This window comes from Microtus oregoni, unplaced genomic scaffold, assembly GCF_018167655.1.
Source record: "Microtus oregoni isolate MIOR12 unplaced genomic scaffold, Mior012 000033F_ref0000390, whole genome shotgun sequence".
Taxonomy (NCBI): Eukaryota; Metazoa; Chordata; class Mammalia; order Rodentia; family Cricetidae; genus Microtus; species Microtus oregoni.
This window is the reverse complement of record NW_024543092.1, coordinates 13,709,853-13,736,747: the sequence shown is the minus strand read 5'-3', so window position 1 is coordinate 13,736,747 and position 26,895 is coordinate 13,709,853. Positions and strand designations below refer to the sequence as shown.

The window sequence follows — 26,895 nt, the reverse complement described above, 5'->3', positions numbered from 1 at the left end:
CCACTCCACGCAAGTACCAATTATGAATGGCTAATCATAAACAGGACACGGCAACCAGAAGCAGCCCACGGACCCATGAGTCACACAGAGAGGATCACGGAGCCCCTGGAGAAGGGAGATGGGAAGTGAGCAAGTAAACCACGCCTGAAGGATTGCAGAAACTACACAAAAGGGGGCGTCGGAACTAAACATTGAAGGAAGGGGGGGGGGGGTACAAGGCCACGCAGGCGGGGCGATGGGTGGCAGAGGGAATGAACTCAGCGTTCAGAAGACGCTGGGGAGGACAGGACTTTACAGAAAGGGACTCAAAGGACGGACATCTCAGCACATGGACTACGACCCCATCTGGGCTCTTCATGTTTGGAGCATCTAATTTCTGATTTTAAAAAAGGTATGAGTTACAATAGCTCATTATGAGACAGAGTTTGGGATTCTGGGAGTAGACCTAGGTTTGTGCGAACATTATAGTTACAGGAAGAAAAACCAGAATGCTGTGGTTGGTGGTCAGAAGAAAGCACCCGGGCCGAAAACTGGAAGGGTATGGAGGGGTTGCACAGAGACTCTGGAATAACATCGTCTCCTAAAAATCAGGTTCTGTCAGTGTCACCAGCGATGATTCAGTAGTGCAGGAAGCAAAAAGACAACTTTTATCATGTTGTTCTATGTTGAAACGCTGTTAATTGGTCTTTCAATTAAAACTAATTAAATGAACACACCCTACTTGAAGAAAGGCGCGGTTAGCGATGGGCGTTTCTTGAAGCAGGCTCAGTTCTATGGTTCCTGGACTGGTAGTGGGGGTGAGAGATGCGCTGGGAGGAAAGCAATCTTAATGCATATTTAAAATGTGATTCACTGCTCCAGAGGAGTTCGCAGCTTTGTGCCTTTCATCTGAGGGCTCAGAAGGTTATTTGTAGACTCCGCAGGGTTCGTCAACACTCATGCGCTCATCGAGTCTGAGTGCCAAGTCCTTATTAGGCTGGCTCCTCTGCCAGCCGGAGGATACGCATCTCCACGGGCAGCATGGTCTGCTAGAGAGAGGATTAAATGTCTGAGCACAAGTTCGAGATATTATTTGAGAATCTGCAAGTTTAATCTGTACTAATCACACACGTTAATGATGCAGGGGCCAGGAAAAATAAAAGCATATTTCCTCAAAATGAAATAATGACTTGATGAGATTTTTGTTTTCTCTTCTTCTCAGACTCCCGGTCCTCTCCACTCAACTTCATTCAAGCTTAGCCTGATCCTGAAACTGCCTGACATTTGTTTTCTTCCCAGCTAGCTCTGCTCTGGGCCTTACATCGATCTGTAGTTCTCAAAGTGCATTCCCAAGACCCCGATCTCACAACCTGCATTTCTTTCTTTCTTTCTTTCTTTCTTTCTTTCTTTCTTTCTTTTTCCTTCCTTTCTTTCTTCCTTTCTTTCTTTCTTTCTTTTCTTCCTTCCTTCCTTCCTTCTTTCTTTCTCTCTTTCTTTCTTTTCTTCCTTCCATCCTTCTTTCTGTCTGTCTTTCTTTCTCTTTCTCTCTCTTCCTTCCTTTTTTCTTTCTTTCATTTTTTTTCAAGTTGTATTGTATGTTTACATGTGTATTATGTCTTTGTGCACATTCAGGTACTAGCTTTCGGTAACTTTTCTTCTCCTTCCATCAAGGGTTTCAGATATTGACCTCCACTCGTCCGGCTTTTATAGCGAGTGAGCCATCTCACCAACCACTTCTCTCACTCTGTGAGGAGAATAAAGTGGGTTTTTCATAAATTTCAGGATGTGTGGTGTTATCTATCTTTAGGCAGACGGGATGAGTGCTTCCAAATCGGCCAGAGAGCAGCCTTTCTGAGAAGAAGATCTATTAGTTGCTGTGAGTTTAGAAACTCCCAAAGACTTCATGGTTGTGGTTTTCTCTATTTTTATTTTTAAATTACAGAATGACACATCAAACCAATCTTCAAAGGCTCTTAACCATCTGGCCTCAGTCTATTACTTGCTCCATGTGCTACAGCCTGGGCACGCCAAGCTAGGGCAGCAAGTCAGAGGCACCAGCCTTCTGTGTCACCTCTAATCCCTTCCAAAAAGAGGGGACAATTCCGGAGTCTATTCTCGAAGTCATGTGTTTCCTCTCTTGCTACTTCTTACAGTCTAACTTCAGTGAGAATGATGTTGCCTGCTCTTAGTCCCTCTGATGGCGTCAGACTTCATCTTGTTCGGATACAGATAGTGGCAGGTTCACAACACTCAATAAAAAGTATTGCGTTGAGCAAATGAACAAATGAATGAATGACTCCCAGCAACAACCAGGTTGTGTTCTCTGTGAGCATTTTGAGATCCTATGGATTTGCTTATGGGATACTATGGTGGATGTTTGACTCTGCTCACCCCATGAGACATAGAAGACATTATTTGGTGCCGTTTCTAGGTTGGTAAAATAGTATTGCTTCTACCAGTTACCCACTTTGCTCATTAAAGTCGTTAGGAAGTGGCTTTGATCTTTTTCACGCTCAGGCTCAAAGCACCAAAATCTGCCGCCGCTGGGATTAACCAAAGGAGCATGTCCTACAACACCGGACTCAGTCACATTTCTGCAGTGTTCCAACCAGCGCATCAGAGACTCCTTGAGCTGGAAACATTGGCAGCTCTGTGGGTGATGCTGGGTATGGAGATGAATGACTAAGACTCCTTCTTGCCTCTGAGACCTTGTGGGCTACTGCGGAGAACTGAGGGCCAGGCACACAAACACAGCTCCTAGCCATAAGGGTGAGGTCGGGGAGTAGCTGTCCCCACTTAGCCATGGGCTCATTTTTTTTTTTTTTTTTTTTTTGGAGATTCTAGTTACCTATAACAGTCAACGCTGGCCTGGAACTATTACAGAAATGTTGAGAAGACAGTTCAGTGATTCCCCTTATGCCCTAAAAGTCATGTTTCCCTATAATTAGTGTTACTCTGGTACATTTGTCAAAATCATAAAAAATTCTGAATATTATATTAATTAAGTTCCACACTTCATTCCAATTTCATGAAGTTTTCTTAATATCCGTTTTCTGTCCCGTCCAAGTCAGCACACCATACTGACTTCTGTGTCTCTTAAACATTTCTCGACTATGACAGCTTCTCAGACTTCCAAGAGTGTGTTGTGTAGGAGACTGTGGACTGGCCCGTGGAAGATCTGTGGGATGTTGTTTGCATTGTAAGGATAGGGTCCTAGGGTTTCTCAGATGGCCACAGGTGGGCAGAACTATTCTTCTTACATCTGTCTGCATGGCTGTCTACACAGCTGACCGCTTCTTGTGTCCTCCTGGGCCACCGTGTTGGAGAGGTTTCTCCCCAACAGATTGCTCTCTCTCTCCTCTTTCCACACTCATCGGAAAGGGGTTTCCAGGGGAATAAGGAGCTGTCCACTTAGAATATGGAGTCACACTTCACTTCCTTGAGAGTGGAATATTCATAAAATTACTTAATATATGCATGGGAGATCTGTCTTCTCTCTCCCATTTCACTCTAGTGATATTTTTGTTTGTTTGTTTTTGTTTTTTTTTTGGTTTTTCGAGACAGGGTTTCTCTGTGGCTTTGGAGCCTGTCCTGGAACTAGCTCTGTAGACCAGGCTGGTCTCGAACTCACAGAGATCCGCCTGCCTCCGCCTTGTTTTTGTTTTTTTAAGACAGGGTTTCTCTGTAGCTTTGGGGCCTGTCCTGGAACAAGCTCTTGTAGAGCAGGCTTGCCTTGAACTCACAGAGATCCACTTGCCTCTGCCTCCCGAGTGCTGGGAATAAAGGCATGCATCACCACCGCCCAGCCTCTTTTTTTTTTTTAAATCATTACCATGAGCCACATGTTTAATAAACAAGCATTTACTGTGGGCTCACTATAATAAATCAGTAGCAATATATTATTAAACAATAACGTTTTTCAGAAACAACTGGGTTACAAATGGAGAAACCTTATCTGTCCCGCCTGTCTCTGGTGCTACCCTGAGAACAGACTTCAGTAAGGAATTTCATATCAAGCTCCCATTTCCTCTTCTGGAAAATTAAATGATGGAAGGAGAATAATTCCAAAGCTTCTTCCAGATATGAGATTGTTTATTCAAGAGAGACGGGTTTTAAATTGTTGACAAAAAGGAATTAGTGATGGTTGCAGTAGTCTGGCCAAGAGCAGGGAGATCTGTACTTAAAAACCTCCCCTGTGGGCCAAGGACACAACTCGGTTGGATGTGCTTGCCTAGCATGTGGGAATCCCTGCATTCAGTCCCCAGCACCGTATAGACCGGGCTACGTGGATCATGACTGTAATCTTAGGTGGTGGAGGCAGGTGGATCAAGGCCATCCTTAGATGCATATAGCAAATTCAAGGCCAGGCTAGGCTGTATGAGAGGGCATTTCTCCATCACACACAAATAACAAACACATAAGATTAAAAGGATAAAAACTCCCTTGCTGTTTGCCTCCAGGAGAGTATTTTTTTTTGTCTGCTATGTTATTTTCTTATGACTCAGAGTTGAAATATATATATGAAAATATCGAGTGGATGAAGCTAACTTTGTTAGCAGTGTAAGCTATTTTATGACCAAGGAGAAAATGCCAGGCCATCTGCAAATGACTGTTTTATAGATTTAATTGAAACCACTACCTATGGAGAAAGTAACAGGGAGTGAAAGCAAAGTAAAGGGTTTGGAATCTGGTCCAGTGATAGTTTGAAGTGGTCTGGCTCCAAGAGGACTCGTCCAGACCCTTCCTTACTATAACATAAGAGCCAAAATGGAGTGGGTGAAACCTAAGGGCAAAGGTATGAGTTCGATTTAAGAGAGAAAACTGCAATCAATCATTCATTTCTAGCTTCTGACCGTCCTTCTTGTTGGCCTGAAGGAACAAGGCCTTGGGAGCAAGGCCTCTGGAAGGAGTGTGGGCTGCCAGCTGGCTCTTGCCTCGTTGTAGGGAGAAGGCAATGCACTCTGGTCCATCACAGCCCTTTGCAGACTTTGATCAGGGTTTCCTGGACGGCTGGAGTCTCTTTTCACTGACGAATGCCTTTTAATGTGCTTCTCGAAAATGGTATTTAATGGTTGTTGTTTTCCGGGCTTTCTGGGAAGATTTACTCCTGTAAGCTCAATAGTTGTCAGGGCAAATTATTGTTTAATATAACTCAGAGAACAGAGCACACCCTGCCAGCTCTCGCCTCCGCACCCGCTTTCCGCTGCGGCTCTACTCCTCTGGGCCTGTTCATTGACCTTGCCAGATCTCAGTGGCCTCTGCTGAAGAGGAGGCACAGGGGAGCTCTGAGGCTCACTTCCAAGCCTGTGTTTCCTGAGACAGAAGAGCCAAGACAGTAAAAAGAAGGGAGGAAGTGAAGCAGCCCGTATCAGACACTCTTAGAGCGCCCATGACATGCCAAGAACTGTGCTTGAGGAGAGAGAGGCTAGTGGGACGTTTCCTGGAACTTTCAGCTTCGACAGGGCACAAAGACATGTAGAGCAAATGACCATTCCAAGCAGCAGCAAGATAAGGGCTGCACAAGATGGGAGGAAGAGTCAGCCAGCCCTTCAGCATCTCCCCTGAAGGCCCAGCTGCTCCGCTGAGGCTGTGAGCTAGGTCCACGGGAGAGTCAAGAGGAGAAGGAAGAGGGGGGGAAGATGGGAGGAAAAGCAGTGGAGAGAGAGGAGAGGAGTCTTATCCCCAGTTATTCCAATCTGGCAATAGAGGAGAATGGGGGGGGGGGAGATGGGCAGGGAGGGGAGTCTGCCCCCGTCACCAGCATAGACATTGGCAGTGTGGTCTCTCTAGCTTCTTGCCTGCTAGCCTCAGGGAGTATCGGGAGGAAAGTGGAGAATGAGGCCTGCCATCTTCAGACCAGAAAAGTCCCTGACACATCAAGCTTTGTCATCAGCATCAGCACCAGCTTCTGTCAGATGTGAGCATGCAAAGAAAGACCTTTTGTTTGGAGGCCGGGGCTGATTCCCCTTGAGTCTGTAGGAGGCCTGGGAGTGTAAATGATCCTTTTAGCAGAGGTGCTGCTGAGGGTTCTGAGGTGGGGCACATGTTCCTTACTGGGAAGGAGAATGAGGAAACGGGCAAGACTGACTAACTGATTGGGGCATCTGGCTGGGGTCAGGTGGCCTACTTGGTTTGTGATTCATCTGATTTGGATGCTCTGCCTCTCCGTCGGGCACAGGCACAAAAATAATAATAAAATCTAGAATTTGCTGAAAGCAACCAAGAGTTTTTTCTGAAGAAATGGGGAGCTCCCAACATGTCCTAGAATGGTAGGCTTTTTAAAGACGTCTTCACAGGAGCAAGGACTGTTCCTGTCTTTTTTTTTTTCCATTACTGTGACAAATGCCTGACGAGGAGCACTTGTCGCTCCCTGAAGGGATGACAGGTTTATTTTGGCTCCCTTTGATGGTGTAGTTCATTATGCTGGGGTAGGCAAGGGGCCAAAACACAGGAAGCAGAGAAAGACCGAAGCTGGTGTCCAGCTCATTTTTTCATTTTTATTCCTCCCAGGTTCCTAGGGTACAGTGCTTCCAGTAGTCAGGGTGGGACTTCTTTCTTTAGTTAATTTTCTGGAAACAGTATCATGGACACATCCAGATAGGTTTCTATGACTGTGGCAAACCTAGTCGAATTGGCAATGAAGATCCACCATCGTGTTCTCCTATACGTGGAATTGTTCAGAGAATGTAACGAAGATGGAGAGCCACCAAGGGAACTCTGGGCCTTGGTCTGGTGTGCCTGTCATCACGCTGACAAAGCTATAGTCAATGTCGATCAGAGGAAACTGCTGATTGCCAGATAAAGTTATAAAGTTGCCCCAAAAGTCTCCTAAGGTGACAGCCTGCCAATATTGTCACTTGATAGCTGTCCTTTCCCACCTCCCCCAACTAGCGTCAAGAACTGTAGTTGTTCTGAAGTTTTAAGCCAGTTCAGTTGGCCTCTTACATCCCTGTGGACAGGGGGGAAGAGGCTGAGAGGTAAAGGTTCGTGTCACTCACAGCAGAATGAACACCATCAGCACTGACGAGTCTTGTTAGTCTCCTGACCTCAAGCGTGAGGTGAAGGCAGAGTGTGGAGGACACAGGGAGGTCACACGGGTACAGGTTTGTGCCCGTCTGAGGATGGCTGAGCTTGAGGAACCTAGCGTCTTGTAGTAAGCAGTAAGCAAGATTACTCGTTTACCCAGAGAGCTATGCCCCTCAGAGACACTCATTGAAAGTACACCCTGGAGAAATGATCTAGGTAGAGAGAGCACGAGGCTTTGCATTTGGGGAAGTCTCGGGGGTCTCAGAGATTCCCCATAAGTAGCTGTGCCGGTAAACAATCCCTTTCTTGGCTTCTGGCAAATTTCGCCTCAGGAACTCCTGCTCACTAGTTGGATAGACAGATGCAGGTAGGGACTGGGAGGAGTTCTAGCACATATGTCTTTTCCAATATCGAACTAAGGTTTCTGCAGGCTTCTGTTACTTCAAGAATTCTACAAGTGCTCACCAGGATCTTGCCTTCAGCCAACTCTAATAAATCCAAGGGGCCACAATGGGTGGGTTTTTTTTTTCCCATTTGGACAAGATACAGTCAGGTTACTATCATTTGTCATGATTTATATACGGAAATTTAGACTAATCTTTGGGGTTGCAGTAATCTGTTTTTTCTGTTGCTGTGATAAACACCGTGGCCAGAAGCAACTTCGAAAGGTCCTCTTTAGCTCACACTTCCGCATCACAGTGCATGAAGGGAAGTTGGAGCAGGATCTTGAGGTGGGAACTGGGAGGCAAGAATTGAAGCAGGGACTATAGGGCAATGCTGCTTCCTGGCTTCCTCCCAGGCTAACGCTTAACTACCTTTTTTATACCAGCTGAGATCACCTGCCCAGGGCTCACATTGCCCATAGTGGGCTGGCTCCTCCCACATCAATTATTATTTAAGAAAAATGCCCCAACAACATGCCTACAGACCAATCTGCTAGAGGGAATTCTCTCTTCCCAGATCTGTCAATTTGACAATGAAGATTAGCTATCAGAGGTGTCATTGACAATAATTACAGGAGGCCATATGTGAACCAGAAAAGTGACCAACTCTTACTCCAAGTGAAGGGGACATCCCATGCTGTGCTGTCTGTCATTCACACAGAGGAATATAGTCCAAGAAGCACAGGCTACTCTCATTTGGGATTTGCTACTAAACTTGGTATTTGTCATAGACTCGGTTAAGCCATGTGGGCAGTATCATTGAACGGTTACACCCAACTCTGCTAGCAGAGCATATCCAATGGTCATTTAAGAGTCAGAGAAACATAAATTTGTATTGATCAGTTTGAAACAAGCTGGCAGTCCAGGAGTGAAGGCTGTTGTGTTTGGCAGCTGCTCTGTGTAATATCAGACCAGCCATGTTGTTGTGAGTCTGCTATTTTTGATTTATGGATATGAATGATCAATATGGCAAGGGGTCAGATTGTTGTGTGTTCTACCCATCCCAGTTTGACCATACATTTGCTTTGGAGCATTGATTCTTTCTCTCCCCTCTCCTGCCATGGTCTGAAGCAGTGCTGCTCAACTTTCCTAATGCTGTGACCCTTTAATACAGTTCCTCATGTTGTGGTAACTCCCCCAACCATAAAACTATTTCATTGCTACTTCTTAACTACAATTTTGCTGCTGTTCTGAATTGTACTGTAAATGTCTGATATGCAACCCCAAGGGATCCTGACCCCCAGGTTGAGAACTGCGGGTCTGAGGTGTCAAGGCTATTGCTTTCTCTCCGTGGCCATGAAGTTAGGGTGTCTCACTCCTGTAGTTATACAGCACATTCCTTTCTATTACTCCCTAATGAAGCCCAAACATTTTGTCTAGAAAGATCAAAGGTAAGTGGGAAGAGTGGTTATTTAAAAATAAATTTATTGAGATGAATTATCCATCTTGCTTCTGTGGCAGCTAAGAACGGTGTCCCAGCCAAGTAGCCACAGTTAGGATCTCAGATTCAAGAAAGAATTCAAGCAGTTGGGCTCAGTTCAAAGACTCTGTTGACTGACTGGGGGCAGCGTACCAGTTAGGCTGGCTTGGATTCTGTTATGAGAAAAAAATATCTGTCATCCTAAGGCATGGAGAGGGCAGACTACTGAAATTTCAGAGTGGGATTCTGTAGCTCCTTAGCACTTCCATCGGGTGTACCATCCAGGAGGAAGTGTTTTGGGTGACGGATGTATTTAGTGGCCTCTCCAGGAATATGGACCATCTTATGGCTCCCATTTTGAGTCAGAAGTCTTTTGATTTTTGAGGAGTTCGTTTCTGTACTCAGAAATCTCTGATGTCTACATGTGTGGGATATCCATCAAACAGCTTGACTGGGCTTCTTGTTGACTCAACAAGCAGGCTTTTCAACAAAAGGCATACTATTTTCTGATTAGCAGTGATACAGGACACAGAAAAAAAAAACAATACAATTTAATTTCCAGACCTGCAACCCTCTGACTGGAGTTGACCATTTGGGTTGGAATGGCAATGCTGTAACCCGGAAAGTGTCAACAGTGGTGAGGGACAATAGCTTCTTTGGGAGGTAAAGGTCTCAGGTATTTAACTTTTCAAGGCCAAAATACTTTGGCCTTGGAAATACAGTGAATATGTCTTTCATCAAAAGATAAGTGGACTCATTCTTGACATAAATAATAATGTGTTAGAAGCCCATACCTTTGTTGTGTGCTCGGTCCATAGTGATGGACGAATTACCATGACCAGTGGCCTACAGGGCCTAAGGATGAGGATAACAATGCTAGCTTAATTAACAGCTTCTCTTTAGACCCATCAGAAAATGGGTTATTCCAGGGCTCGTCGTAGATAATTTGGCTCGGTAGGTAGGTGCACTGGAATCCAAGCTTGATGACGTGACTTTGGTCCTGGGACTCCACATGGTAAAACAAGAGAACAGACTCTCACAAGTTTTCCTCTGACCTCCACACACTTGCTGGGCCACATGTTTCCCATCTTCACAAGAAATTAGAAAACAGAAGGGAAAACAAGTTCGAAAAGAGGAGAACAGAGTAAAATTCCAGAGGAGATTCTGGCTAGCTGACCTCATCTGCACCTAGTCTGTGCTACTGGACACGGACCTGCCTTTGGCATGGGGATGGGGCCGGAATTGCAATGTCAGGCCAGCAGATATTCTCCTAATTGACTCTTACTTCACTAGGGAGGTATTCCACAGTGTTTACAATCGGCTTAAAAGATGTAGCCCATTATAATGAAATTTGTTAAGAGCCCTTATTATTTATGTTCTTATCCCTTATTATTTATCTTCTTATCCAGGAAATCCAAGGAGGTGTTTACTGTTTGGCTGGAAGGATAGGGAGGCATCCTCAACCACAAAAAGAGAGCAATTATAAAGATTCCGTGCCCACGGAATAAAAACATCCCACAGCTGCATTGTTCCTCCTCAGCGAGAAATTGGGTTTGAAAACTGACGTAGGCATCGGTAACGCCGCTTTGATGGGCCTGCATTCCTCAGAGCTGGGTTAATGTGTTGGAGGCAAGGATGAAAAATACACACATCCCAGCTGACAGCGAAGGAGGGTGACAGGGTCCCTTTGGCTAGCAGAGACACAAGTTTGTAAAAATGCAGTTTGGTCATAGAAGAGCTGCTGGGCTGTCTGGTCGAGAAGGACATCTCCAAAGCAGTGTTTCTCAACCTGTGGGTTGCGATCCCCTTGGGGGTTGACCAACCCTTCCATAGAGGTCACCTAAGACCATTGGAAAGCACAGGTATTTATTTTAGGATTAATAACAGTAGCAAAATTAGAGTTCTAAAGTAACAATGGAAATAATGTTATGTTTGGTGGTCACCACAGCATGAGGAACTGTGTTAATGGGCTATAGCATTAGGAAGGGTGACATCCACTGCTCTACAGGAAACACAGAAGCCACACAGATACAGTCTCTTGTCTTACTATTATTCTTCGTTTAGCTACACCACTCTGTTTGCTGTTGCTACCTCCTTCTGACAAGCCACAAAATGCACAGAATAGGTTGGCTCTGCCGTCAAGAGGATCTGTCCACACACTCCCTCTACTGGAAGAGTGTCTTAACCCTTCCGTATCTTTATGTTCCCACGCCCCATAGTGGAAGTCCTGCAAAGAGAATAGAAGTCAGCCAAAAGTCCTGGTTCTGCTGTTGCCTGGCTGTGTGACTTGGAGTGAACTCTGAAAGCACTAGGCAGTTTATCTAAAGCAGCAGACTCCATGTTTAACAAGAGATAGGGTCTCAGTATGTCGTCCAGGCTGGTGTCCAACTGTTGGGATCAAATGATCCTCTGGCCTTAACCTTGTGAGTGCTAGGACAGCATGATTCCTGTGGAGTGTGTGTGTGTGTGTGTGTGTGTGTGTGTGTGTGTGTGTGATGCTCACCTGTGAGAGAAGTCAGAGGTTGGCATTAGGAGTCTTCTCAATACAGTGTCCGCTGTATGTAAGCATGTATGTGTTTATTTTGAGGTAGATTCTCTTACTGAACCTGAAGTTCACTATTTGGATGGTTGGGTGTTCAGTGAGCTCTGAGGATCTGGCTATCTCTGCCTCTCAGCTCTGCAGTTACAGACACTCACTCCTGGGTGGTTCTGGCAATCCAAACCGAGGTCCCCATGATTGTGCAGCCATCTCTACAGCCCCCAACACCTTTATTACCAAATATAGACAACATCTCTGCTTCACTCATTTCCCAGGGCTGCTACAGGCACCCACTGAGAAGCTTCTAGCTCAAGCAGGCACTAGGAAGGGTGACCTTGACCCTGGGTGATCAGTGTTTTCTGGGTTTCTCTATTCTAGTACAGAAGCCCCTGCATGGAGATTTTCGCCTGTCTCTCTTTGTCAGCGGGTGGTAGGCTCCTTGAAGATAAGGAGTGTGTCTCAATTAAATTTGAAAACTTCTACACCACCTAGCGAATGACTTATAAAAAATTGGAACTCAACAAGTCTTTACCAAGGAGTAAATGGGTCTGTATGCTAATAAATAGCAGTTAATGGGATACTCCTAATTCAGTAATCTTAAAAAAGTTTTCCAAGGAAGTGTTAAACTATTGCCAGATGTGTTTATCTGTGTGTATGTGTACATAGGCGCATGCACATATATGTGTGCTGAACACTGAAACTTCAGGAGACGAGGTCAGAGGTTACTTGTCTGTGTCAAAGTGCAAGCTGTTTTGGAGAGTTAAGAGATATATGGGGTACACATGTTTTTATGGTTGAGTGGGAGGCTCTGGGGGTAACTTATCTTTGTGGCTGTTATTGGGAGAAGTGTTTTGCCTTCATAAATATTAAAGTCGGCTATGACAATGCACCCAGTTTGTCTGTGATATAAAGTCGACTGCCCTGTGTATTAAGCAAAGATGGCTTACACGGGTACTGTCTGCTGTGGGTTGGTGACTAGATAATCTTTTGTTTAATAGTACATAGATCTGGGTCATCTGAGGCGTTTGATCTCAGGTGCCTCGTATTCACCTCTCTTTAGTGACTGTCTGTTGCTCTTACTTGCATGTGGAGCACAACAGTAAATCAAATATGCAACTGTCTTTTAAAGTTCTTTGAACCTACTAGACTATAGAGAAAGCTCCTGTTGCCCAGTATTTAGGGAGAAGTTGCTAGGCTGTCAAACGTCCATCCAGCCAGCCACCCACCCATCCATTTGTTCATTTGTCTGCCCATCCATCTATCCATCATTTGTTGGGTCTCCAATGAGTCAGACACTGCTTTGGTGTGTAAAACACCATCTAAACTGGAAGTGAGAGTTGCCTCTACAAGCTTCCTGGCACTCGGCTGTGATCTCTAAATCTACCAAGAGAGACGGAACGCCCACATTCAGCAAGCTTGCAGTCTAGTGAGCGGCTACAAAAAAACAGAAACAGAATATTATTATTTTTTAAACTATCTAAGGCAGACACTAATGATGCATACCAGGAGTAAATGAAAGATGGAACGGAATGGGCAGAGGGAAAATGGCGTCTGTAGGAGAGAGCATTCTAGCCCTTTCGGAGCTAATGCTTAAGAACCATTGGCCAGTTTGCAGAGTTACTTTACGCTTCCTTTTCACTACTAACTCACACTGCCCTCATCACATCAAAGTTTCTACAGAGCTTTGCAGCTCTTTACAGTGTTAGTTCTGAAGCGCTTGTCTGACTTGCTCCGTATTCCCTTTGACTGTTTGCTTTCTAAATTCATCTTCAAGAACTTGCTGTTCAGACTCCAAGCTCTTCTGGACCATAGCGAGAGGTTTCTTTGTCCTTGTCTTTAGCCTCTTCCTTCCTATAGTCAGCCAGGCCCCAGTTTGGAGCTGTTTAAGTCCATAAACATTTAATGAGACACCCCCAAATTTGAGAGAAGAATTGAAGCAAACTTAATGCTTTCAAACCTTGTTTCTTAAAATCTCTCTAAAACATGTATTTACTTTACATATGTATGCACACTAACATGCATATACACAATCACATACACAACATATTTAGTTGAATATAAGCTTTAAATAATTGAGGTTCTCACTTTGCTTTTCATCGCTTTAAACACATTACAGTAAATCCACATAAAATATCTGATATATTTAGAAACTTGTTGGCACTTTATTTAAATACTCATATTCTAATTTAACCAATGGATCTAAATGTATTAATCACCATTGTTGTTGAATTTGAAGGGTAGGTGCGAAGAGATGTTCCAAGGAAATTAAACAGAGAAAATCGACTTCATAAGAAGACCAGCAACTTAACACAGCACACTGTGCATGACTAAGTCCTGTCATGAGGAGAAGGCCCTATCAGAATTCAGAGCTGTGGGAAAGGTCATGGCCAGATGGGGAGAAATTTGAGCTGGGCCTTGAAGAAGAGTTGTAGTTTCAGTAGAAAGAGAGGAGGGGTTGAGGATGTGAACAAAGACAAGGGTAGGAGATACCAGGGGCTGAAAACATCAAAGAGCTTGCGTTTCATGGGTCTGGCAAAGGACTCGCTCACCGTTTGGTAGCTACAGTGTTGTAGCAAAAGCTGAATTTCTAGATAAGAGTGGCTGGCAGCTATCTGAAGACCTCAGTGGAAGAGAGAGATAACAGTGCCGGAAGGCAGCCTGCTCAGCTGTGTGAAGGGAAGTGCTGGGGTTTATAAGCCGAGGAGAGGCGTGCTCTTCACCAGAGAGTGCACCGTGTGTTCATCTTCTTTACCTGGAAAAAAAAAAAAGTAAACCCTGTGGTTGCCTGACTTGAACTGTTCAAGGCCTTTTCTGGAGCATTAGCTTCTGTAGCTAATTTCACTCGCTGCCCAGTCAGATTAAGACCTTCAAGTGCAGATAATGACAAGTCTCCCTGTGTCGCGGCTTCTGTGAACTCCATCGTGACAGCTTAGTTTTGAAGGGTGAACTTATGTAAACAACGTGTCTGATGGAATTTCGAAGGTGGCAGTGAATGAGTGTGGCACAGCCGTGACTCGCAGGGCTGCACTCCCTTCTCTTCCCATCCTGGTCCCGTTCTTCATGTATAGGGGCTCAGCTGCGTACACAGCCTCCGAAACGACAGCCCAATCGACACTGCCAAGTCCTGAGCATCCCAGACAGGGTAAATGATTGCCTCCTTGGGGGAAAGGTCCCCATTAGGTCTACGGGTCGTTTGGTAATTTGGCATCCTGCACACCTAGAGCAGTCAATGTGAATCTAGAATTGAGATGTCTCTTGGGTTAACTGCTGGCCTTACTGGGTGAAAAGGAACATGGCAGAGGAAGGACCACAGGTGACTTTCTAAGACAGTGTCTCCAGCCCATCCATCTATGAGTGGCACATGAAGTGAGCACCGAGGGAGAGGGAGAGCTGCCCTATTGCCTTGTAGAGACACCTATCTCTATCATTACTCTTTGGAGTAGTTATAAGGAGACTGGCAGATCTTAAGATTACATGGGGTCAGTCTCAGGCTCTGCTGGAGTCATGTCTCTATGCCCAGAGTTCTTGCTGTCCCTTGGAACAAGTGGCTTCAGTGAAGTCTTTTATAATGACTATGTATACAAGAAGAAGCACTTGACATCTGTTCCCCTCTAGCTACTTGTTTCTCTTTAGGGGACCCCTAATATATGGGAGTCTGTCCCATTTGTATTATAGAAAGTCATAGTGTTCCCCAGCCTCCTTGGCAGGTAGAGTTGGGGATTTAGGCTTTTGTTTGTTTTCCAAGACAAGGTCTCTGTGTAGCCCTGGTTGTCCTAGAACTCACTCTGTAGGCCAGGATGGCCTTGAATTCAGAGATCTGCCTACCTCTGCCTCCTGAGTGCTGGGATTCAAGATGTGTGTCACCACAATGGGCAAGGTTTGGGTTTAACTGAATAACAGCTCCCACGGGCAGAGATGCTCAGCCAGAGAACTGTGGCATGTTACAGGAAGGTTGGGATCTAGGATTCTGGTAGGGCCTAGCAGCCAAATTTCCTGGCCATGTCACTTCAGGCCGCAAGCATCCTTTCATCCTCATAGACTTTCAAAGTACAGTCGTCATAGTTGACAGCCGTAGAAAGGGTGGGAAGTGCTCTTGTCACACAGGCAGACACCTGGGGAGAAGTCTGTTTTCCTGGGGTTTGCTGGAAATGACAGGTGGCAGCCTGTTCTGGATGCATAGCGGTGTCTAGAATTAGCGGTGTTTTCTCACAAGAACGGTTTTGTGGTGCGGCTCTCCATCCTTTCTGGAAACAGTTAACAATGTTAATGGGTTTGTATTCTGCTTAATCCTGGGTTACATGATGGCTATAGAGTAGCTTTTGCAATAGCAGCAACAGAGAATGACTGTAGGAGAAATGGTTGGTTATTAGGGGGACACTTGCCTCCTTCTCACTCTGGGATAAATCGGAACCAGCTGTGGTCCTAGGAGGACGAAGAGGACAAAGGTATTCCTGAAAGTGTCCTGCCTTATGTAAATTTAAAGCTTGGAGGGACTTTGAAGTGGGTTTTAAGTTCAAGTCTCTCGTTATTTCAGTAAGACGTCGAGATGAAGCGGCCATGTACACAGGCTTACACGGTTGATTAGTAGAAGAATCTAGATACTCAGAATCGTGCTCTCCCTTAAATTTCTCACCATTAAAAAGAAAAAAAAAGAGGGGCAGAGGATTTCCCCCACAAGAGCAAATGAATCCAAACTAAGACCAAATTCCAAGCACTACTTTCCAAGCTAAAGCTTCTGGTTAGTCCATTAACGTATTGTACCGAGAGAAGTTGTCCCGCCATGGCAGCCTTCCGCAGACCCAGACGGCCTTCTCCGAGGGGGGATTGCTTTCTGTTATCCGAGTGAGCATTTCCTTAAGCAACGCCGGCTCTTTCTTTGTGATAGCAATGTGGCCACTTTGTGTGTTGAGCTGTTTCTGGCATCCCCCTTCCCACAGGGAAGGATGCTTTGCTGGCTTAAAGCTGAGGCAAAACCTTCTTTTCCTTACGCTTATTAAACAAGCCAAATGTGTTCTCTGCTCTCTTGGAATTTGCTTGCATTTTATTATTCTTCTATTTTTTTTCCCGTGTGAACTGTGTGCCAGACGACTAAGCAGATGGCTGTGCATGTTTCACACACATTAGCAGATGCCTTCGAGCTTCAGGAGATGGAGTTGGGCAGCTAAAAACAGCTCTCGAAAAAGAAATAGTGCTCTGATTTTTTTCTTTGTGTGTGCGCATGTGCAGGGCTGTGTACGTGTTTGTGTGTGCATATGGAAGTCAGAGTTCTATGTTGTTTTTTGGAACAGAGTCTCCTACTGGAACCTGGGGCTCATTGATGAAGTTAGACTCTCTGGTCAGGGAGCCCCAGGGGTCTTTCTGTCTTTGTCCCTTTACAGCCAGGATCATAGGAGCCTGCTGTCATCCTGCCTGGAACTTTTTATGTGGGTTCTGGGAGACCCAATTCAAAGCCTCAGGTTTGCAGGGCAAGCACTATACCTCCTGAGCCGTCTCTCTAGCCCTCCGAATTAGTTTAAAGGAAACTAGAAGATGGCTTGGGACGGGAGTGGGAGTTGAAGGGGAGTGAACAATGACCAAGAGATGCAGGAAACTTGGGCGTGATGGATGTGCTCACTGCGTTCATCATCATCTTCACGGTTGAGCTGGTTTCGTGGCTATGATCCCACCACTGGCTAAATCGTGCACTTGGGGTATTTGTAGCCTCTCCCATGCGCATTGTACCTCAGTAAGGTTTTCTTTTAAAACAATAAAGCCAGTGCAACTGGGCATGGTGGCTTATGCCCCTAAAGTCATCCTTGGGAAGGCTGAGACAGGAGGTTTGGTCTAAATTTGAGGCCAGCCTGGGCTACAGAAACTGTGTTTCAAAAATGTAAACTGTAGGGGAAGGAAATTGATGGGTTGATGAAGTGCTTGTACACGCACTCTGGAATCCCCTCACCCCCCAAATGCTTGCACACACACTCTGGAATCCCCCCATGTGCTTGTACACTCACTCTGGAATCCCCTCACCCCCCACGTGCTTGCACACACACTGTGGAATCCGCTCACCACCACAGTGCTTGCACACGCACTCTAGAATCCCCCCCCCCACATGCCTGCACTACTCTGGAATCCCCCCCCCCCCCGCTTGCACATGTACTCTGGAATCTCCCCTTTACACACATGTGTTTGGGAATCCCCCTCACACATATACTTGCACACGCACTCTGGAATCCTCCTCCCCCAACACACACATGCTTGCACATGCACTCTGGAATTCCCCTGCCACGCACACCAAAGCCAGTGAGAGAACAGTTTAGAGTCTTCTGTAAAGACTTAGAATTAAAGAGGACCAAGAGACCCAACAATTCAGCAATGCTTTCCACGATGGCCAGAGAGGATGGGGACCACTGGGGGTAAAAATTTCCCACTCAGTGCACAAAGGAATACCAGCACACATGGCCTGCACTGGGATCAAGTGCCACGTCCTTAAGACTGGCTCTCTGGGAGCTTCTTAGTTCTGCTGACACAAAACTCTTTGTCCCCAGGATTCTGGTGCCATTTGGCCATCTTTGCTTTGGGTGGGAGAGGGCGATCCTTAGATTTTAAAGTACGACCTATTCATTTCCCAAGCTCACAGGTGCTGCTGACGTTCTTTCTCACTGGGATTCCAGCATCACGGCTGCTGTGTTGAGTAAAGAAGAGGGACATTGGGAAGCAACCACACAGAGGATGCAACCACAGATGCAACTGTTGCAGCAGTTGGCTGAAAATTGGTGAGTAGGGGGCCAAGGGGATGGCTCAGTCAGTAAAGTGCTGGCTGGCCAAGCTCAAAGACCTGAACTCAATTCCCAGTAGGTGAGAAAACAAAAAACAAAACAAAAGGCACAGCAGCAAATTCCTATAATTCCAGTGGGAGCAAAGACAGGAGGGTTCCTGGTACTTGTTGACTAATCTAGTAGAACTAGTTGAATGGGCAAACTCTAGGTTCAGTAAGAGACGCAAAAAAAAGTAAGAAAGAAAGAAAGAAAAGGTGGAAAGTAATGTAGAAAAAGACACTCAACATCTAACTGTGGGACACACACATACACACATGAAAAACTGATGTTTATAGTAACTGCACAGACGTGCATTGGGATAGTCGCCTGATAAGTTATTACATCTGTCAACCTGGCTAGAGGAAGTCTTGATTTTTGTAAATTTTTGTAAAGTTAGAGAGCAATGTGCCTCATTCACCTTTTGGATGGTGTTGTGTTAAATAACCTACCAATGTCTCCCTGTCGAGAAGAGGCACATCTGAGTCCATCCACTGAGAGTTCCTTAGATGGGACTAGAGAGGAACCCCATAAATGGAGGTGAAGCAGAGGTGATCACGAGAGTCCTGGGCACCCCTGCCATGCCTGGCTCACTGTGAGGCTGAGAAGAGAGACCCTGAGCCTTTCCTTACTGAACACAGAGTTTTCTGATATAAGCATGTCTTTGCACAAAGGGAATATCTCCAGATTCTCAAAGTTAAAGGAAAAAAATGCCTATAACAAATAGGAATTTTCTTTAACCCACCTCCTGCTATGCTCTTTTCAGTCCAGTGGGCAGACTTCAGGCTGAATCCCCCCCCCCATGATCTATTTTGAGTTTTGAGATAATTGTCATGGTTTCCTAGAGTTTCTGCTTCCTTTGGTACATGCTTATAGAATTGTCACTAGGTCTAAGCAGTTTGAATTTGAAAACAAAGAATAGATGACAATATCACAGGGATGGAAATTAGGGAGAGGTTTTCACTACGAGAGTGCCTCTAGTATCCTGTCCGGGTGTTGAAGGGCAGGGTGATTTTGGGGTAAACGCTCAGAAGCTTACAGTAATTAGGGTTATTGTTTTATATTGAGCAGTGTCTCCTAACACAGAAGCCTGCTCCTTACATGGTGATAGCCAAGGTTCTACGATTTTATTCTTCCTCATCACCATGACCTCATTACACAAGCCTCACTTGGGTCGGAGAATATGTCTTAGCAATATTAAACACTCCCCCAGAACCCACCAGCCAATATTAACCCGGCCCGGTGTTCCTTGTCTCCAAGTCCTTTTCAGTGCTGACTCCTTCTTTGTGAAGGATGCTGCACTCAGGCTCTTTCTGTTAATCCTCAGTGACCCCTGCATCCAGGGAGCCCTCTCTCCATCTTCTCCCTCATCTCCCCACATTGAGCTGGATCCCATCTCTTTACCTTGTTTCATTTCTGTTGTGAAATAGCAACACAAGCTAATGGAAGGTTTGCTTGGCTTACAGCTCCAGAGAGTCAAAGCTGGAAATTCAAGGAGCACATCCATAGTTAAGAGCAGAGAAAGAATAAATGCATAGATATTGCTGGCTTGTAGGCTTGTTCTTAGCTAACTTTCTCTTCTCTTATATTGTTCAGGGCCCCCTGGTGAGGGAATGGTGCTGCCCACAGTGGGTCTTTCTATATAAAATAACAATCAGACAGTCCCCCCCCACAGACATGCTTGAATGCTGCCATGAGCTAGATGTCCTTGCTAAGGGTCTCTTTCCAGGTGATTTTAGGATGTATTGAGTTGCTAGTTAAAACTAAGCAGCACACTGCCTTAGTATGCATCTATTAGTTTATAATGTATTGCTTCATAATTATGTATTTATAAACACTTACTTCTAAGTGGCTAAATCAATGGTTTACTGTTGACTTAAAAATTGAATTTTTTATCCATTTTTGTTTTTAGTGCTGGGGATCAAATACAGGTCCTTGTGCCTGATAGGGAAGCATTCTGCTACAAAGTTGTTCCCAGACCTTACATTTCTTGATGCAATTTATGACTATTTCAGACCACAAAATATTGTCTGTCTAACCCAAATTGATCATGGGACAGTGGTTCTCAACCTGTGGGTCTCAACCTCTTCAGGGGCTTAAGTGACCTTTCACAAGGCTTGCATATCAGATAATACATTATGATTCATAACAGTAGCAAAATTATAGTTGTGAAGTAGCAATGAAACTAATTTTATGGTTGATGGGTCCCCACAACATGAGGAGCTGTATTAAAGGTCCACAGCATTAGGAAGGTTGAGAACCACTGCCATAGAAGATGTGATATCTGAAGAAAGTTATTAAAAATTGTAATAAAAGTCATTTGCTGCTTCCTGCGTCCCTGACACCCAGCACAGTTTGGCGTACAGTGGCCACTAAAAAGGTGTTTTTTTTTTTAAATCTTTCTCTTTAGAAAAAAAAAGATCATAACTCAAATCTGAGAGTGAGAGAGGACTTCTAGAGCATTCTAGAGGTGTTTTAAATTCCCCTTCTGGAGACTTCAGTGCATTTAACATAGGCCCAGACTCGGTGGCCTACAAGCCCCCTCTATCTCTACACTCTGAAAAGGCCTGGTCTCCCTGGGCTGATACTGTTGACATGGGGTAGGTGTTCCCAGCGAAACTGCACATGAACCTGGGAAAACAATCAACTCAAACATTTCCAGGAAAGGCAGGTGTGCAAACGGTGCTCAGAGTGCGGGCTGTGACCCTGTTGGTATGAGTGTGCTCTTGAGCTCCCTCTGCCCCCCTTTCCCTGTAGTAAACATGAGGGCGCATAGATGGAAGAGTTTATTTTCGATAAAATTGCATATGTTATAGAGAATGGGAAGTGTCACTTCCCAATTGGTATTAGTGGGTACCTATGGTTAGTTTTTAATAAAACCCTCCTTGACTGAGAAAACATGAAACACTTTGGAGAGCAGGTTTTTTTTACCAAAGAATATCATATCCCACCTGTTGAGGGACTAGAACTACTGAAGGAGAAAGCCATCAGTAATGCTTAAATATATTTATCTTTCAGTTTTCTGAAATACTGTGATCATTGCATGTTTGAATGTAAAAAGATTGAATATAAAAAATATATTGTATATTTAATAGAAAAAGAATATATGTTACATATTTAATGTAAGAAGAATATATTATATATTATACATAATATACACATATAATATTGTTATATTTACATAATTGTATATAATAACACATAATATTTTATTAAATATGTAGTATGTATTATTTACCCATATATATTATGTATATAAAATAAAATAGAAAAGGATCAGGACTTAAAGGGCTGTAGAACCAGTTTCCAAAACATTTCTAGAAACTTAGCAAAAAGTGGAGGCGATCTGCCCTTGGATTTCTCAAAACAATGAAGAACGCCAGGCTGTCTAATCTCTTTATGAGCTGCATGGGACTGCAATTATTCTTAGCTCTGTACAGATAACCAGTGCAGTTTGTGATGGCTAGACCATGCAGGCTAGGTTCCAGGTCTATTACACAAAACGCATATGAGTATCTGGACAAAGCAAGGCAACTCTGGATATAGAAACACAGCATTCTGTGAAGCGCTGCCAACGGCTACGGGACCCTTTCCTGACCAACTATGGCTAAGGTGCATGTGCCTTCTGATTATGTGGGTGCTCGAGTGGACTAATTACAGCAAATGATGTCATGGTTTTATTCTCCCTCCTTCCGCCGCCCCTCCGTCCCTCCCCTCCTCCCTCCATCTCTCCCTCTTATCCTTTCCTTCTGTTCTTCCTCCCCCCCCCCAACCTAACCCCATAAAAGGAAACCTTGATGGCAAGGACACGCATGGAACTATCATCTCCTGGCACGGCAATGAGAGACCTTGTCTCAAGGGAGGTGGATGGCTGCTGGGCAGTGGTGGCGCACGCCTTTAATCCCAGCACTTAGGAGGCAGAGGCAGGTGGATCTCAATGAAGTCAAGGGCAGCCTGATCTACAAAGCGAGTTCCAGGACAGCTAGGGCTTCACAGAGAAACCCTGTCTTGAAAAACAAAATAAAACAACAACAACAATAAAAGGAGGTGGAAGATGACGCCTGATATTGTGTTCTGGCCTACAGACACACACACACTTGCATGCACACACAAAAACACACACGCACACACATACATAAATCCTCACTAAAATAAGGAAAAGGGGAGGGAAATTCACCACTATGTGATTTCTTCTTATGTAAGCACTGTAGAGCATCCTTACACAAACCCAAATGGTACATCATAAACCTGCCTGTATGGCATAGGCTATTGCTGGCTCACAGCTCTGGAAGTTGCTAGAGGGGAGTGGAGGGTGATGAATGGCCGTGAAGGCCTGGGACATTACTATAGAATAACTATAGTCTTCATATACACCTTACACTTAGTTTACATATAATTTAAAATTTTCTTCTTGCTGGTTGTGGTGGTATAAATGCAGGTTTCTATGAATTTGAATCCATGCTGGTCTACATAGTAAGTTCCAAGATGGCCAGGGCTACATAGTGAGATCCTGTCTCAAAAATTTGCTTTTTCTTTTTTCTTCAATAAGAAACTTTACGTAAATTAACTGTAACTCTTTTACTTAATGACCTTTAAAATTTTTGTGTATGTAATTGTCTTACTATTAACATTTAGCTTAAACCCCAAACATGTTATAGAACTGCACAAAATAATTTATTTTTGTATCCTTATTATGTAGATCTTTTTTTATTTGACTATTATTATTTTACTTATTAAGCTTCTTATTTTAAAAGCAGACACAACCAGGTGTGGTGGTGCACAGCTGTATTTCCCAGTGCTCAGAAGAAGAGGCAGGAGAGTTACAGCAAGTTCAAAGTCAGCTGGGATACAAAGCAAGCATCAGGCCAACCAAGGGCACATAGGAGACAAAACAAAGAAATAAAGATAATAACTTAAAAGTCTACTCGTGTTAGCCTTGGGCTGTAGAGAGCTTGTCTTGTCCACATCACTGTATCCCACCTCTGCACCTCATAAAGCTGAGAGGCCTTCAGGACGATACCATGCCCAGAGCTGTCATCTTCTGTCACGACATTGGCATCTTGGAGAATTCCCGCTGAAGGACCTGCCTGAAGCTGTTTTACAGTTGGCATGTATGTGTATATGGATGCACACCCTCGACTCATGACAACATCTACTAAACACACAAGCCAAGGGCACAGTGTCTATCATCACTATCATGTCGTAGGTACTGTTTGTAACGAAGAGCTGTACTCTCACAGGGCCTAGCAGGGTAGCGGGTTTGAGCCCACAGTTGCAATACAAGCTCTGGATGTTCTGTGCTGGACATGATAGCGGCCATAATAACACCTGGTGATAGGGAACCGCTCTGTCCCCAGCCTATGGAGATGATCTTCTAATGCTGCTTACTGGCTTGGCCTCCAGTTCGAGCTCAGCTAGCTTCTTTTGTACAGCCCAGGCCTTCTTGCCTAGGGCTGGTGCTGCCTACAGTGAGTTGGGCCCTTCTGCATCACCACCAATCAGGAGAGTCCCTTACAGATATACCATGGGCCAATCTGAGCTGAACAGTCCCTCAGGTGAGGCTCCGTCTTTCCTGATGACTCTGGGTTGTGTCGCGGTGACAAGAAAAGCTAAGCATCCCAGAAGGTAAAGTAGAGAGTCTGCGTGTTATCAAGGTAACAGTTCAAACACAGACTGTGGTAAGCTCAGTCTTAATCCACGGTGAGCATTTGTTGATGGTGCTTTCTTCAGTGCACGGGAGCTTTTGATAAATTTTGAAACAAAACCAATCTCAAGCTTCCCTCAGTTTGCTCACTAGGGGAGTCTAAAAGTATCAAATGAAATTAAAATAGATGTGTTTTTAAGGAAGTAAAACAGAAATAGACTTCCTTACAAGAGAGCCACAGAGATGGTCCTTAGTGCCTACATGAAGACGTTGGTCCTTACTGAAAATCAATGACTACGCAATCAGGGCCCTTCACTGGTCACGTATTTCAGCTGTTTATGCTCAACGCAAAACGGCTTCAAAGTCTACATGCTATTGGAAAAGAAGGAAGTCGGCACTGTCTCAGCTGCGGCTACTGTCACCAGGAAAAAGGGAGATACGTTTGCTATTTCCTGACCAATGTTATCATTGTACTTTATAGCAATTGAATCTATTTTTAATTTAACCTTTAAACACACAAAAGCCAGCAACGTAAAATGCTGACAAGAGGCAATACATTATGGGAAGAGACAAGGCTCTCTGGAGCATGTTGAGCCTAGGCAAACTGGGGAGTTACAGGTTCAATTAGAGAGAGGAAGTGGTGGCTAAAGATGCCTGTCATATTCCTCTGACCTCCCTGAGTACATGCATGGGCTTGTGTAGCCATGTTATGTACATATATGTCTCACATACGTACACACACACACACACACACACACACACACACACACACATTGAGAGAGAGCAATGAAAAACCTTTCTATTTTCTTCATGGTTTAGCCAGTCAGTGCATTCCCAGTGTGCACTAGTCATGAAGGAGGCGGGGTTTAGCCATTCAGTGAGTTCCCAGAGTGCACTAGTCATGAAGGAGACGGGGTTTAGCCATTCAGTGAGTTCCCAACGTGCACTAGGCATGAAGGAGGCAAGAGTGATCCCGACAAGAATTCCTGCCCTCATGGGCTTACCTGCTTTTCAGAACTCATGTCAGAGAAACCTAGAGCAGCAAAGGACATACTCACACACATCTTGAATATAAAAACAGAAACCCACTATACCACACGTACCCATTAAGAATAAAATAGGACTGAGCAGCAGTGGCATACACCTTTAATCCCAGCATTTGGGAGGCAGAGGCAGGCGAATCTCTGTGAGTTTGAGGCCAGCCTGGTTTACAGAGCTAGTTCCAGAACAGCTATGGCTACATAGAGAAACCCTGTCTCAAAAAAGGGGGGGGGGGCTGGAGAGATGGCTCAGAGGTTACGAGCAGTGGCTGTTCTTCCAGAGGTCCTGAAGTTCAAGTCCCAGCAACCACATGGTGGCTCACAACTATGAGTGAGATCTGCTGTATACATAATAAATAAGTAAATCTTAAAATAAAGATGATAAATTTAAAAAAGGAAAAGAATAAAATAGGTTATAAGACTCTTGGAGTGTGGAAAGTGGAAGGGAGGAAAAGCCTCAGTTGAAATCTTTTGGTCAAAACTTCTTGCTCAAAGACTTTTACTGTGAGGAAAAGCAAAAATAAAGTTAAGACCCTAAGCAGAATTTGGCTGCCTGCTTCAGCCCGTCAGTAGGTTCAATGAGATTTTCAGATGACGCTGTTCAACTGACCAGGGGAAGGAGGAGCCTGCCATTTCCCTTCTGGTCAGGGCAAGCTTGCCTGTAGCTGCCTCGGCTTTTAAGGACTCCCTCTTTCCTTAGATTTGACAACTTGAGTTCCATGCTAGTGCCCACTCTACTGGTCAGGATTGACTGGCTGACCTATCGAACTTCTCCTAAGGTCCCAGCCCAATGCCACTTGGCTCTTCCCTGCCCCCACCTCCCTGCACTCCCAACTGCCAGAGGCTGAGTGCTACTCTGGCATTAGGCACATAATTCTGTGGGACACATGGACCCCAAAATAAACCTTGATGTCAGGAGCCCAGGGTTCAGCACCATGCCCCCAAGTCTGTTTCATATAAGTCCTGGGATAAATGTTTTGTTGTTGTTGTTGTTTTGTTTTTCCTGAGATTTGGTGGCCTCAACTTTAGAAGAAGGATTTTAGCAACCTTGTTCATGGCTTTTCTGTAAGGATGGTAGAAAATTAAGCACGATGCAATCTAAGTCATACAGCACCACACAGATTATACATCGCTACTGTGGTAATCAATAAGGAGGGCTAGTGGCCTGTTGGAAGACTCTGAAACCTGAGAAGTAAGTCCACAGCTCACTGGCTTCAGCCTCTCAATGCTGTGTGGGTGTTGTTGCCTCTTCTGACCTTTTGCTCTCATGACTGTTTACAATTTCTGTTGTTCTTTGGAAATACCATCTGACTTCCTGTCCAGTCTATGTAGGATTTAGTTGGGTGTACAAGAAATAGCGACGTGGGTGCAAGGTACCCAGTTTCTCTTCATGAGCGTGGGTGTGCCAGCCTGGGGTGATTTCCTTCTCTGAGTTGGGGACTCTGGGCTAGGGGGACGTCCCCTGTGTAGCTGTCTCAAACCAACCCAGCTGAAGGAGGCCTTCATACACTTGTGAATGACTTCTCTTGCAGTCCCCAGGCCTTGGAAGGCATGTCTGCTCCTGTGATCTATGGGCCAGTAAAAGATGATTACGGCTCTGCCTACTGCGTGGGTGCCGATGATGCGATGATTTCCTCCTTGACGGATGGTAGTCATGTGTGCCTGGGCTAATCATTTATTTGCTGCCTCATGAAAACAGTGCCTTTGCACACACACACACACACACACACACACACACACACACACCCTGCCTTGGGAGAGGCTTTGGAGACCCTCATTGCTACATTAGGGGCTCCAGACTCTGCTTGACATCATCAGTCTGACTGCTCTCCCTCTCCGTGGGATGGTGTGAGGAAGTGCTTCTCCAGGAAACCTCCCCAAGTCTGCTGACTTTCCTTCCTGCTGCAACCCTCGCAGCTCCCAGCAGTTTCTCAAGGACACTAAGTACGCATCTTGGAATAACTGGACTAAACTGGTTTGTCAGATCTGTTTGCAAGCTCCATTCAGGGT

The 26,895-nt window shown here is 44.9% G+C and overlaps 1 long non-coding RNA gene across 2 annotated transcripts; it reads left to right on the top strand.

The window, feature by feature from the left end:
• Positions 1–291: 291 nt before the first annotated feature.
• On the top strand, positions 292–23,087 carry LOC121466366. 2 transcript variants are annotated; one of them, XR_005976763.1, is made up of 3 exons: positions 292–391; positions 18,020–18,162; positions 22,959–23,087. It is a non-coding gene; the product is annotated as an uncharacterized LOC121466366 (long non-coding RNA). The 2 variants fall into 2 exon arrangements; XR_005976762.1 differs by lacking the exon at positions 292–391 and adding an exon at positions 14,407–14,549.
• The last annotated feature ends 3,808 nt before the right edge of the window (positions 23,088–26,895 follow it).